Genomic DNA, 15739 nt, shown 5'->3' with positions numbered 1-15739 from the left:
AATAATGTAGACTAAGGCAAAAATTCCTGTACCATTTATTTAACGCTATTTATTGTTTCGGCTAAAAATATACATGCAATGTCTGATCATATATAGAAAATTACAGTAGGCTAACAAAATGGATTTCTGATTCTATTTGGAACTTTATTAATAACTGGCTGCTTTATCACAATATACATTAATTACGTGTAGAGCTACATTTGCATAACACCCCAGCTGTCATTTAAAGCAAACCCACACTCGGATGTTTGGAGGAACTCAGCATTTTCACTGGATTGCAGAAAATGTGGCTGTTAAAAGACTTATGCAGGGCATGAAATAAGACAATCTTTCTGCCGTTTGGGTTTGTTTTTGTTTTGTTTTTTTGTTTTTTGTTTTTTTTTTCCCCTGTGTAATTCATGCAGCATAGGTGATGAGGAGATACCAAATCCTGAAGTATGGTATCAGGATGATGTCTGCCCCAGAGAGTTTTTACAACCTCCGTTTCCCCCCCTTGTCAGCTGTGAACAGAGAACTGGATGGTTTGTTCCTGTGAATGCAGCCATGGCTGAGATCTAACTTTACTACATGCACCTTTCTTTCAGCAGTCGATGTGGAAGGAATGACGTAACTAAATTACGGCATTTCGGTGCTGAGCATCTCCACAAATACTTTTAAGAGTATTTTAAGACTTTGTCCCTTTCCTTTTCAATGACTGGAAGACTGTAACCTTCCCGCTTTCTAACTTATCCAATGCGCACCAGAATCCCCTGAAACTATGACAGAGATTAAATCATCCATTTTACTTGCTACCTCAGTAATCCCACATCCTTAAATACTTGCACTGGTTTCCAGTCTGGTTTGTATTTCAGTGTTTTTCTCTGTATACAGTCCTTCTGGAAGTGGAATATCTGTATGACTGAGGCTTAAAAAAATGCGTGTAGGGATAGATGCTCTCCTCAGAGGTTTGCTCTCGTTTGCCTCTCATTTTTGCTTTCTCAGCGATGCACTTTTCCCTCCAAACTTCACGGTATTAATCTGTCTCTCTCAGCTGATTTCCCAGGCCTTCTCCTGAGCTTGGAATTTTCCCTTGGAACAGAACGATCTGCCATGACTTTCCCCTCTAAGATCCTCAGATTCAGTATCTTTGATCATATTTCCACTGCTGACCAATAATTCAAAGCTTTTTGTCCAACACTCCTATCTCCTATTAACCTACAAATCTAACTACCGAATGTTACCTTCCCTTTGACTCAGCTGGTAGAAACCGATCCAATAGATTAGAACCGGGAAAGTGCAAAGACTTGTGATCTGGGCACATGAACTGTTTGCCTTTGCTCTATTCCAAATGGAGAGCAATGAATACAGAAGCTTCTGATCTTATTCAGGTCACAAAATAAAAAGCTCTGGGCATATTCCATGTCAGAATGTGGAACAGTCTACACCCTGGGGCTGTGTGATGTAGTAAACAGTTGTACATTTAAATTTATGCCAAAAGTAGGTTAGCTGCAAGGAGAGAGATCAGCCTGAGTTAATCCCTGCTCCTGAAAGGGTAGCTCTTACTTTCTCGAAGCAAGAATTAGCTGCGTGTAAGGAGACATAATCTCTGTGTTAAGGATAGTACATATGTTGAATATAAACCATAATAAGCCTTCTGAATATATGGCGGAGTGTCAGGGTGACACAGGCTTGTTCTTCCTCCAGGAATCCTGAGGGCTGGCAGAGCTCCGTGGGGGAGAGATATTTACTCTCGTTGTGTGCACAAGAGCCATCTAATAGTTCCAGGTACTCATTTAACTAACACCTCTCCTAGCAGTGAACTGAAATGGCTTTCCTTATATCATCAAGTAAACAAGTATGAAAACAAAGTCTTCGGACAAAGCAAGCAAACGGGAACAAAAAACCCCTGACGAAATGCGTGTAATCCTGCAGCGTGGTCTACTAACGAAACCACTCGAATTTCTGTGTTTGGCTAATACTGACCCAACTTCCATAGATGTTTAGAGCAGGGAAATTCCACTGATGTGGCTTCAGGTGAGGGTTGAGGTTTCCCCACTCTGTGAGTTTCCTCATTTCGTAGAGCACCTGTAATCTTTCCGTAAGAGAAGATCAGATGATTCTGAATTCCTTTATTACTAAATCGTTCAGGGTGCAGAAAAACAACCTGTAACCACTTTTGCCTCCTTTTTTTTTTTGTTTCTGTCGTTTATTCTGTAGTGCAAGCAAACAGAGTTTTGCTGTTTCATAGTTGCATGATTAATCTGTAAGAACTTTGACGTTTCAGAGAATGTGGTATTCCTTGCCTTTGCTAGTTTCTGCATATTTCTCTAGATTTCTGGCTTGATATTTACACTTAATGAATGAACATGAACCGAGACTCTTGAAGTCTGATCAGTTTGGGTTTTTTTGTGATTGACTAAGCCACAGAGGATAAACTTTTAAGTGTTGTTTCCTTTATTAAAATCCAGTCTGCTCAAAGCTGCTGTGGTGAAGAATTTCCTCAATCCCTTAGAAGCTGTGAACAGTCCAGGATTTGCGAGCAGGACAATTTGCCTTTCTAGTATTGTCTGCCATGCCTCAAGGTTATGTAAATTCTGGGATAATTTTTTTACAGCACATGGCAGCGTGGCTTTGTGAGCAGGATGGGTGAAAGAACAACGAGGCGAAGCTGAGCGGTTCTAGGTCCACACAAAGAATGAAATCACAGTTCGGCCATTGGTTGTGTATTTCACAGCATGTGGATTAATTGGGAGAAGATTGGGGACTTGAAAGGTGTAGTTTTGGTGTCCTTCTCTCTTGGGTTTTTTTGTGGTAGTATGAAGACATGGCCTTCTACCTCAAGGCATGTGTTACAAAAATAATCACATTCCATCAATCTGTTGAAAGTGTAAAGAAAAATCAGCATGCCATATCCTTTCTTTTTTTTTTTTTTTTTTTTTTTTTTTTAAATATCCTGGTATGCTGTAGAGAATAGTCTTCATATCCTTGAAGAGAAGTTATTACAGAGCAGTGTTTGGTACCTGGGGTCCAGTGGAAAATTGCAAATTCCGTGAATTTCAGTCCCCAGGTACTCAATGGGAAAGAAGATACTGCGTAAATTAGGGGAAAGATCCAACGAGATATCCCCCGTACTACAAAAGCCTGGGCAGTGATTGTATAACGTGAGATACTGCACCGAGGTCCTCATGGTTAAACTGAGGTTCGACGTGTGTAGCTGGAGGTAAATTATCTCAACATTTATTGATTTGATTTTTCAGGCAAGAATATTTCCCCGGTAGATCAGCTCCTGTGGGTCTCTGATACGATCCTGTTCCACTTGCACTGAAATTATGAGCTCCTTTGGGTTGTTCTTGTAACTGTGGGTCTGATGGGAGGAATTGCCATCGACTTCAGCGGTCTTTGGATCTAGCACAGGAAAACCTGTAGGAAAACACCTGAATGTGAGGCTTTAAAATGCTGGGCAGCATTGCCTGGTGATCAGCTGAGGATGAGGCAGACGCTGCACTTGTTATTAGAAACATTTTCTTTATGGCGGAAAAATTCTTTGGAGGACTTGGCAAATCAGCCCTTAGGAGACTTCAGTGCAACTACGAGTAATATTTACTCCCATCTCAACTACCTGTAGGGTCTTCCCTGTCCTCCTGCATTTGAAACAAGTTTCTGTGGCACTGACACCGACTCAGCAGTTGGCGTAAGTGGAAGGGAGCCTCTCAGCAGCAGCTGGGAAGGGCATTGCAGCAGCCCAGACCTAACCTGTCAGCAGACGCTGAGCCTATCGATCCAGAAAGCGTTGTCATTTCAAGGTTAAGTGCACAATCTGGAGATGTTATGTGGGAAGGCCATCCCTGTGTTCATCCGGTGTGTACCTAACGGGCGCTTAGGTTTACAGTTAAATATGTACAACTTTTCCTCGGTAAATAACGCAGCGTGGATTGAGTGTTGAAAATGTTACTTATTGATAGGAAACAACTTGATGAGTATTTAGGAACGAGCATCTTTGTGTGTGTGCAGATGTTGGCGTTGAATTATTAGTGAAAAGAGTCCTTTGATAAATATGTAAGGGTAGCGCATCGATATCACATATAATTTCATACTCTGGTAGCTCCACAAAATGCAATGGAACGGTCTATAACACCAGGGTAAAATCACAACATTAAACTTAATCTGCTCGTAAAATTAGGGGGACAAACGGTAATCTGTTATCTTTGGTCTCTGTATGTGAAAATCTGCTGTCCGTCTTGTAAAGATACACACACACGTACTCTTCTATGTCAGAAGAACTAGAATCAAACGTGGGAAGAAACTGCTGCTGAACAAAAACCGGTGTACGTTGCGTTTCTGAGTGTGTCTTAGTCTTTAATTACGGGAGCAAATATCAAGGCCGGTTTAATTTTGGGCTTGTCATTCTTCTAGGAAGAAATTATCACCGTCCGCAAAAGCAGCAGAAAGTCTGACAGAATATTTGTAAGACTAGGTTTTTATTTTACTGCCTAACTCTTACAGAATAAATTTCCTAGCAGTTATATAGAAGAGTTTATGGGCAGGAGGTTATATCACAAGAAGTTTTCATGAGAATTAGGTGAAGTGATTCAGTAGAATCAGCAATTCATTCCTCAGTGTAATAGAGAAAAAATTCCCTTTGTACCATTCAGCCAGCAATCAGAATTTAATTTTTTTTTTTTTTTTCTGGGGAAAAGAGATCTCACATCTGAATATTTTCAAAATGTCACGAGATTTTCTGATTATTCCTTGTGTCGTCTAAGAATATGCTTTAGGGCTAACAGCACAGGCTCATCATGAATATGATGCGCACAGAGGGATAAATTCTGTCAAAGTGGATTGTCGGATGTTAAATTCTGATTGCACTAAAATAGAAATTCTATGACTATATCCTAATTCTGTTGTTCTTCGTGAAGCAATGAAGTAGCACGGTGTCTAGTGAAAAAGCCTAGCTTTATCCCCGTGTAACTAAGCTCAGACTTCTGAATGAAGGAAAACTCCTCTGCTGTGACAGTAACATCTTTTACACATACTGAGAAACAGCTCTAATATATTAAACGTGTCATATTTGCAAGACAGAAGCTAATTTTTGTAGTCTTTTAAAAAGGTTATAAGATGTAAACTTAGAACCTTCATGATGGACGATATTCTTCCCTATCTGTCGTAATCTACTGCATGTAATAATTTTTCCTCCCATCAATAGATGGTAATTTTGCTATGGATGAAGAAATTTCTGTATGAGTGTGCTAATGGTCATAATTCTCTAATAGCGTAATAGATCCCTAATAGATTTAGTTTATCTTCTGTTATTACATTCTCTCTGAACTGGTGCTCATTAATTACAGTGAAGCGGCACAAGATGATACGTCTAGCATTAAACTCCTGTTACTGAGGTCTGGCCTCATGTAGAAGTTGCCCCAGTGTCAGGTGAAGTCAACTCAAAGCTCCCACTAATGTGGCTGCACAAAATCCGTGCCAGAAAGATGCTTTTAGCGTAGGGGCTTTGGAAGGTTTGTGTACTGCCTTATGTGGATAGAGAATAACAATCAGTCAGGTCCCTGCCCCGACGCATAGACAGTGTAAAGAGGAGGAGAAAATGGGTAGAAGCAGGAGGGAAGGATCAGTGTTGTGAGGGCAATTAGATTTCCCACAAAAAAAAATGCCAATATTCCGGAGGGATTTTCAAAGCTTGAAGGATTGTATTTGACTTAAAAGAAACTACTAAAAAATATTAAGAAATATGGAAATATTTAATTTCTTGGCATTTCAAGCATAAAATAATAATAATAGTAATAGTAATAGGTAATAGAAATAATAATAATAATAATAATAATAATAATAATAATAATAATAATAATAATAATAATAAAAAATCTTGATACCATAAATTGGGAAAGGGTGGGGATAGGGTTGTGGAAATATTTCCAGTTCACTTGGATCAAAATCCCCCTGAGCTTCTACTCAGTCTCAGGTATCAGCATTGCAGTGTTTTAATACCCTGCTTGCCTTTCTGGATAAGATTCTTCACACAAGTTGCACATATAATTTTCATTTGGTGTTCTCTACAGGACTTTTTAAAAAATACCACTGAATCCAATTTAAAAAAAAAAAAAAAAAAGTTTTCAATGAAATTTTAGGCTGCCTACAATTATTTTCAAAAAGTATTTGTCATATACGGTTAGGTTATTAAATTATTGCCTATATCATAGAATTGAACAAAATTGTTATATACAAAAATAACACAATTTTGTACTCGTTAAGGAATAGGATTGTAAAAATGGGATCTTGATATGACACAACGCTGTTGTCATTTCTACAAAAAAATAAAAAGCATCTGCTGCACATTTTGGCTGTCGCTGTTTTACGTACCTGCTAAGATTTGACATTCTTCAGGCTGGCCTTGTCTTCAGAAATGCAGGAGTTATGAAAGGAAAATGGGAAGTGTATGGGAAGCAAGTGGATGTAGAGAAGAAATACACCCTAATACCCTCCAGCATAAACAGATCATTGGAAAGAGCCAGTTAGTTCGCTCTCTCTTATTAATTTCCTCTCCCTTATTTTTGTTCTGTTGCCCTCCCTCCATCCCCGTACACACACCCTCCCCCCGGTTCTTCTATCCTACTCTTAAATAAAAGCTTTTACATTTCTCCTATGACCTTCCCAAGCAGGGTCACAACAAACTTGTAGAAGTCACTCTGAAGCCAAGTTTGTAATATATTCCAGAATAATATGCCGGAGTTTAACTCAACACTTTTCGGTAAGTGATGCTTCTGAGGTGATACTGCCTTGGAGTGGATGAGGCTGGGGGTTCTGAGCAGCTGATAAAAGCCTCCTAGAGGCAGAATACAATGCTAATGGGATTTTGGGGTTAATTAACACCAGGTAATAAGGTTAATTAGTAGAGTAGTAGTTACGAATAGAATATGACAGGATATTGATGGCTTACCACATTCTTGTATTGTGTCAGACACAACTCTGTGTCAGGAGAAGGGATTCTAGACCAGTAACTCATTAGGCTTCCCTCTCATCAGTAAAAAGTCACTGTCTGAGTAGTTTCGATGGTGACTAATCATTTGGGTGACAGTGATTATAAAATTGCTTAGTGAGAATGGAAGGAATGAGAACAGCAGGATAAATGTGAAGGTAAAAAAAAAAAAAAAAAAAAGTTGAGAAGCCTCCTAGGCTTTTTTTAGAAGCCAGCCTAGGGTTGTTTGGTTTGGGTTTTTTTTCTCATCAAAACAGCATCTAGATCGGCTAGGATTCATTTTCCAGATATCCTCAGTTGAATTGTGGTAAAATCTTCAATAACCCCAATTTGTGATAGCAACTGACAACCCAAGAGACTTGTTCATCAACAAATGGGTGAAGAAAAAATGCAAATACGGAAATGATCTCTCAGGCTGAAGAGGTTGCAGCACTTCCAGTGAGATCACCTGATTTCCAAAAGATGCGGGCAAACTGCAATTCCTTGTTTGTGCCAAAGACGGGGCTTTTCTACAGTGTTAGAGAAGTTTTTATCATGTGTCACCACGGAGAAGTTTCAGCTTGGGGCTCACATTCTGTAAGGAGACAATCCCTGCTTCCCAGCTACTGCTGACAGCCGTGTCTGATCTGAAACAAACCTGGAGCTGTTTTTTTTTTTTTTTTTTTTTTTCCCATTGCTAGTAAAACCGGTTATTTTTACAATAGGATGCAGTGCTTACCAAAGGAGAAAATAATGACAATTTTTACCTTAACGGGAGTAATTTGGGAAAGTGGAGTCGTTTTAGGAACAGACTGCAAGACAGCTGGAAATGCATTAAAGGTGTTGGTGTTTGACTTGATGGAAAATGAGGAGAGCTTGCACTAGCCAAGTTGAAAGCTAGCGTTGCATTCAAGGAGGTGGAGCACACCAGCACCAGCAAACAAATGTTCCAAGGGAGCTCCGAACAGTTGCTGCAGGGGTGGGAAGCTCAGCACTAGAGCACACAGTTTGAGTAAGGAGACTTTAGGGTGGTGTCGCATTTGTCTTCCCTGAGCATTAATTTTTAGTAAATACAGACTCCAAAGAGTCACTCGTGTCAAGTCATATGTGTATCTTTGCCGTTTTCATCCAGCTTCGTCCTTCCGAGTTGAAGTAAATAGATTGTAGAGGTGCTCCTGTGACAGGTCTGGTGGTCAATAGCGGCAAAGCGCTGAGGGTGGGTTGATGTTATTCCATGAAGTTTTGGAGCCGTATCCAGCAGAAAATCACCCTTCAGTGGCTGCAGAGCTGCTCCCTTCTTTATGAAGAGCACGGAGCCGTTATCTCTCAGTTCTGACGTGCTGGGAGGAAAAGGGCGTGTGTCGCTTCTCCCCATGGCTTAGAAGATGCAGCTTAGAGCGGGAGTTACTCCTCCTGCAGAGGACTCTGCCTCCCTGTGATGAAATCCTTCCAGCACGCTGTGGTGTCGGCAGCTCCAGAGGCTGCGGCAGTAAGGGGGCATCTTGGACATATTGCCGAGTCCTTTGGAAGTGCATTGTACAGTATTAAGACACTTTTACTACATAGAGGGTGTCTGGTCCTAAACCAGTCTTAGCAGTAGCAAAAGGAGCTTGAATGACAGCTCTGGAAACTGCTGTGATTCCTTTGTCTCTACTGCAGGCAGCAGCATCAAATCCCTTTTCATTATCCTTGTCGTGAAATAGATTTTTATTTTTTTTTTCTGACTTTTGCTCACTTGGTGACACTCCAGATGACCCTCCCTATCCCACACTTCACTACGCCAAGATCACCAGCACAGGCATGGTTACAGGGGGATGATTTTAGCCTCATTATCTGCACAGATATGCCCAGCTATAATTTGCTATTGCACTGTGATTATGAATAATTAGAACAACACATCATCTTTAAAGTACATAAACATTACATTTTAGAATCCATTAGCCCTTTAAAAAATAATTGGGTATCTTTCTTAATTTGCAGCATTCAGTAATTCACACTGGGTGATCCAGTCATTAGTGCAAATTATGTTTAAGAACTAAAACTTAAATATATTCCGTTCTACAAAACCCCTTCCAAGGATGGTAGAAAAACGATTGTGCTGCCAGTTACTTGATTTGTGTGGTAGTATATTAAAGAAACTCTGGTAGACTTTAATTTGGTGCTCCTAGGTTGTGTTATGCTCAAAGGGGTAAAATTTCGTATGTCTCAATCTCCTCTTCTCCTCAAAGATGTTAAAATCTTCCATTCCCCTCTACTCTCCAGACTTTCTGTCTGCATCTCCCTTGTTTTCTGTGTTCCTCAGCCACCTTTTAAGGAGCTAAATTTGCCAGGGACCTTGTATTTTTCAAGTTATCATTTATTTGTTGCTGGATTGCATCCTACAGCCCACCTCCACTAGGAAGTGACATCAGATGTGATGTGCCTATTTCATGGTGGCATGGATGTGGACAACGACATCACGGAGCATATGGGGGAGTGAGAAAGACAGGGAATTGCCTGGTCCTGAAGTGAGATCTTTTAGAGAGGAAAAAAGGTTTTAACCTGAAGGAACTTAAGTAGTGTGGCTTAGGGCGTGGGAGAGGACTCCAGAGTACAGAGAGGGGAAAACCCGTCAGGCTAGAAATAATGAGGTTACAAGGATGAGAAAAGCCGAGTTTGACACTGCAGAGAGAGAAGGTGTGGATATATGCTTCAGCTTTGGGTGCTTGGACAAGCATAAATTTCTAATAGCTTTTCCCTACTTCCATTAGCAGGTTTTGAATGCAGCACTCTGAAAATAAGTGGTTAAACCCGCAGTGCAATAAATATTTTTCAATCTACGTATGAGAATCCTCATCTTTCCAGGACAGAGCATCGCCTGTGCTGAGTCAAGCGGGAGTGGAACTGTGGGATCTAAAAATGACAAGTGCTTTGTTCCCTGAGGTTTTTGGAGAGAGGCAACAAGGAAAAGCTCTTTTGCTTTGCCGAAAAAGGGAGCAGATCTCACAGTAGTCTAGGGAAAGGAGATGGGACAGAAAAGAAGATGGCTTTTGCATTTTAACTACAGACAGGGGAAACTGGCAGAGTTGAGTATTCAGAAGTACTGGGGCTGCTCAGGCAAAGTTGCTGTGGTTTCCCTTCTTTATCAGAGGGGAAAGGAGGGCTTTGTTTGTGTGTTCATGTGGAAGGGACTGCCTTGTGGCCGGGGGAGAGGAGGCCTTGAGATAGTACATGAAAAGGAACCCGAAATGTACTCTGAGGTTTGTTCTACCTCCTCACCATCAAAAATACCTGCCCTGGCTCAGGTTCTTCAGATTTTGTGTCCAAAGCAGCCCCGAGGGGTGGCAAGTGGGGAGGAGAGGCTGTCACACAGAAAATAGCATTTTGGATACGCAAGCACCCTGAAACCTGCTGACTGGGAGCAGGGATTAAAGTTAAGATCTCTTCTCTGTTTAACTCTCCTCTCATCTGTAAGAGTTAACCCATGGCTCTTCCTTTCCACCACTTCATTGGGAATAAGTCAGCACGTTGTTCTTTAAATCATTACTATAATCAGCCCAATTAGCTCCGCCTCTGTCCCCTGCCCCTGTTTCTGGCTTGATTAGAACCAGTGAAACACCATGGTACAGCAAACCAGCTGCCAGCTACACAGCGAGTTTCCTTCAGACTTACTTAGGATAAACAGAAACACAGTTTTAATAAAGTGGGAAAAGGGAAAGGCGGGCATAATGTAATACGTCACATAAATTCCAGGGATCAAAAAGGTTCTTGTACAGTTAGGAAGCAGCACAAAACTATCGGTGATACAATGAGAAGAATATTCATAGTACTACTACTAATTAATGTGTGAAATATTCTGAAAAAGCTTTTGAATTATGTATGGTAGCTCATTGCATAACTGGAGACAAAAAAACTTGGCTTCTAATTCTAGCCAAGTCCTTCATTATGCAGCCTTTTGGTAAACCCCTCTCCCTCAGTTTACCCTTTAGTGTCAACGGGGGGAGTACCTGAGACAGAATTCAGCTGGAGACGACATCCCAACACACATCTCCCTCCCAAAGTCACCTCCGAGTCTCACCAGGTTTCAGCGTTAAGTGCGGGGCTCCGACACAGCGTGGATGTGACTATGCATGAGTAACACCTCTCCCGTGTGACAGAAAGCAGTCTCAGTGAGACTCTGAGACCTGAACTGCCAGGCTTCTGCTCTAAATCACTGCTTTCTCCTGTGAGGGAAGCCTACAAATACGTGGCAGACAGAAGCAGCTGAAAGCATACTTAGGAGATAAGGCTGGGTGGCATTTTGCCAATCTTGTATTTCCTTCCCCAGCAGAACATGCTTACTGCAGGTCAGAACACTGTGCACATGACTTTGGAGCAGATTTATTAAATCCTCCAGGCCTGCATCTGCTTATTATTGTGTTTGTGCCACATACCAGACGCGACCGCCATCTAGAACGTCTCATCATAATAGGCTGTAAGGGAGGAATCAGCCTCTAGCGACACCGAAGTGTGTCTGCATGTGCTTGTGTGGCAGGACAGTTCCTTCCATCTAAATACAAAGAAATACACTTTGCTGATTTTCTTAAGCAGTCAAGTGTTGCAGGACCGTGAGAGATATATTGAGTAATGGATTCCGTGGCGTTGCATTTAAAACCCAGACAAAGTTTTGTCACTGCTTTTGGTTTTCTTTTTCAACAGCATTTTTATTTACATCGTTTCTTAAGTCCGGTGCTTCTGGGCTCCTGTGGGAACAGAAGGTGTGTTCCTTGCACTGGCGTTGGTCACCATAGCTACAGGCTGGGGCTGCTCTCGTCCCTGCAACTTTGGAGAAGTGAAATTAGACGTATTATAGCCTGAAAGAAATATATTAAAGGGAGACAATTGAGGATACGTTGTGCTGGCTTTTCAGCGGTGTGTTTTGAATTACAACCATTTTCTGGGTAATTCATGCAGCAGAGCATTACTTGAAAACAAGGCTTTAGTGATTAACATTCATCGCGAGTAACAAAAGGCAGAAGTGAGCGTGTGTGCTTGCTGGAACAAGATGAGCTCGGTGCGGAGTCAGACTCCGAGCCCACACAGCGCGGGGATGATGTGTACAGCACAGCCCGCTTAACTAGCCCATCTTAAATTAAACGTTCTCATCCGTATTAACCCCATACGCTACCTCAGAGCGTGGTCCACGTGCCACAGCAAGACAGAGCGGGGGGACAGGCAGGGAGGACGTTTGATGAAGGCCGGCGCGAGGGAGGAGTGTGATGCTGTGGGTTATCCAGGGATGCTGTTACATGCAGATCATCTTCTGGTCTCCGTGCTGACACAGGTGCTTCTGCCTCTCTTGGCAAAAATGGAAATAGAGCCCCTGACATTCAGGTTGTGCTTCTTGCAGCATCTTCCACTTCTTCCCCTGGAGATGCGTGCTCTCAGCAAGGCCAGTGCCCTCTCTCCTGTAGGGAGCAAGCACAGAGCTTTCATGTGCAATCCAGGCACAGCATCAGGAAGAACCTTTCCTCTACCTACTGCTTTAATAATCCCTCCTTGCTTCCCGGCCTAAAGTCTGCTCTTTCTATCTTCAGGGATAACCATTGTCTGAGCTGTTCTGCAGAAAATCAAGTCGCTGTCTGGTCAGAGGGTGTACACCAGGGCAACGGCTTCGCCCCTGGGCTGATGGTCAGTGGTGGTCTGTGCCTCCTCCACACACAGTTTCATATTCGGAGCCTTTCAATAGATCTGTGGGCAAGCGTCCTTTCTGGTGGAAGTGCATCTGCATCTCTTTCTCTTCCCTAGTGATACTTTAATCAAACAATATTATCTTGGGTTATTCTTTTGGGAAAATCCCTTTAGTTTCCACCCCACCCCTCTTCCTCTGTCGCTCCTGTTTTGCCAGTCTTGCAAGCAAGTAGAGAGATGTCTGAGCAGCCACGGCCGCCTGCAGCTTACCAAGAGAAAGGAAACATGGTGGAGCTCAATTTTCTTTTAATTTGAACTGCATTTCTGAGCGGCGGAAAAAACAAACAAACAAACAAACAAACAAACAAACAAACAAAACCCCACCCTAAACAAATTTGAAAGAGTCAGAATTGCCCATCTTCTGTGGATTTGGGGATACAATAACCTTATTTTGGCCTGGTGGGGAAAGCAGTGACTGTTTGGTTTAGTTTACCTGAGCTACAAGATGCTCTTACACAGAATTTCCATGTCATTTGGAAATGACAGTATAATTAATACTCTGAAGTCTGATCTGGTAATATCTAAGAAAACTCATTCCTTCTTGCCGCCTACTTAGGGATAAAGGATTTTTTTTTACGTCGTACAAATACTGAAACTTGTGTGAGATCATCATAAAAAACCGCTCCTCGCTACCAAGCTCCCCTCTTGGTATTCCCCAAAGAATGTCACTGAGTACAGGTCTGCTTAACTCCTGTCGACAGGCCACCTCCACTGAGCAACCAATTTCTTTCAGTCCCCTGAGCAGCAATTTAAGAGGTTTTTGCTGCACCGTAAAAGTCAAATTTTAAGTATGTACCACCAAAGCTTTGTGGAATTATTTTCAGCCGAAATTACACACAAAAAAACGATGAGCTCTTTTCTTCCTAAATTCAAACAGTCTGGAAAGTTAAGGTAAATATTTCTGTATAAAGAGAAGAATGATGAAACCTCCAGGGACACTGACACTAAGATTAATGACTGGCAAAAAGAAACATCCTTGCACCAGACCCTCGCAGGGCACTGACTGTCGCTTTGATTGTTGCTGTGCTGGGGGGGGGAGTGGAAGTAACCAGAATTTCTCTCACTTACTTTCTTTTTCCACAACTAAAAAGGCTTTTTAGGAAAACAAAAAGATATTTAGCAATGTGATCAACGTCTACAGTCTGTCGAAGGGTGGTTTATTTGGAAATTCCCTGACTTTGAATCACGTTTTGTCCCCTTTTCAGCTTCGAGGCCTCTCCCTCAGAAGTTTTGACTTTAATAAAAGGTCAAACACACATAAATGAGAACAAGCGAAGCTTCAAACTTGAAAAACTGAATGTATGTAAAAAAGCTAAGCACAAAAAAAAAAATGAATGCAACTTTGTTAAGGTATTTTTGAAAAGCAGCCTACAGTTCTGGGTCAGCTCTCAAGGCGGTGCTCCGTTAAGATGGAGGTGACGGTAGCACTGGTCCTAGCGGTGCTTCTGCGAGTGTCAGCAGCTGTTTTGCTCACAGAGGACCCCAGAGCTGATGTGAGCAGCTGCAGATACCAGGCTTCAGCATCAGCCTAGTGTGAGCCGGGGAAGAAAGTAAACGCGCTCCTTGTTAAAAAACAGCAGGGCTGTTATCTTGAAGAGACACTGCTGATGTTTTGGGTTTGTGGATGGCAGTAAAGACTATTTTCTGTGCATATATATTTCTTTCTACTTTTTTTTTTTTTTTTTTTTGGGGGGGGGGGGAGCATAAACAAGCGAACAGTACTTGTTTGCTTGCCGCTAAGCTATTGTAATTTGTCTCTAAGAATTGGAAGGCTACCAGAAATTTGTGTGCAAAACTGATTCTTGTTTCCCCTGAGACCTAAGCAATTACAGGCTCACCGTTTTACCGCCAATTGTCCCAGAATTATTCCTACGCGCAGTCCAAAGATGCCGCTGAAGCCATTTAAACAGTTACAATATCCCCACTACAGTTTGGAGCCCGAGAAAATCACGGCGCTGTCGCAGATCCATCTTTAGGACCCAGTGACTGAGAGGCCTTCTGCTGCTTCTGCAGTTCTGTCCAACATCTTGGATCAATCTTTGTGACTTAATGATATCAGCTTGTCAGTGTTTAATGAGGAATCTTTAATGTTGTCTAATGGCTTTTCGGTAACATTCTCTCCAAAGCGTCTAGATCAATGATAACAACGGACTTCTGGAAAGCGTTTTGTTTGGCAAGAGTGATTTTTGGAGCTCACCTGTAAGCCCTGATGGTTTCCTTTTGGAAGAAGTACCTGTGTCCTGTACCACAGCATAGAAATTAAATTGCTAAAATAGAGCGCTTTTTTTTTTTTTTTTTTTTTTAAAAATTCACACTTTTGGGGTGTATTAGTGAACAGGGAAATCATACACATGGCAAAAGGAAGGGCAATTCAGCCATGTGATTTGCCAATATCTAGTTTTGGTGTAGAACTAGTGTTCATTATTTTAATCAAAATTAGTTTAAGTTGGTATTTGTTGTTACAGACAGCAATATCTTGAATATGACATTTGTTCTTCTACAGTTTTTGTTAATATTTTGGCAAGTGTCTTCGTGCTTTTTTTTTTTTTTTTTTTTTTTTTTAGGTCAAGTGCTACCTTGCAGGATGCTGTGCAGCTCAGTGTCTTCTCTTCTGCTGCTCCTTCTGCTCCTTCGGCCTTTTTCCACCTCTTCTCCTTATCGTCTTGTCCCTTTGGCTTTCCACTTTGCTCGTCCTTTCCAACCAGAAGCGTGTGCCTTCACCCATCCCAAATCAAACATGAAATTAAGAAAAATAATAAAACTATTCCTATGACACTGGGAAAATGTTTATCGGGAGTGTTGTGTTCTCAGTCCTTTTATGCGCTGGCTTTCTGCGGTGGATTTTGCCTTGTCTCTCTGGCTGCAAGCTTTCCACAACTCACACCAGCTCTTACTCTCTGTTTCACAGTGAGTTGTGCATAACAGGGCCCTACACTCTTCATGTCCCTGGGCATGACTGTAATGAATATAACAGACAAAATAACTTATCCACTTTCTTCTGCTTGACTGAGCTTTCCTTTTCACCGTCGCTTCTCCGCTTGTAATGTGTGAAAATATAAGTCTGAGCAAAGAATGCGGGTTTTTTCA

This window comes from Athene cunicularia, assembly GCF_003259725.1.
Source record: "Athene cunicularia isolate RWA chromosome 6 unlocalized genomic scaffold, athCun1 chr6_part2, whole genome shotgun sequence".
Classification (NCBI taxonomy): domain Eukaryota; kingdom Metazoa; phylum Chordata; class Aves; order Strigiformes; family Strigidae; genus Athene; species Athene cunicularia.
This window is presented reverse-complemented; position numbering follows the sequence as displayed.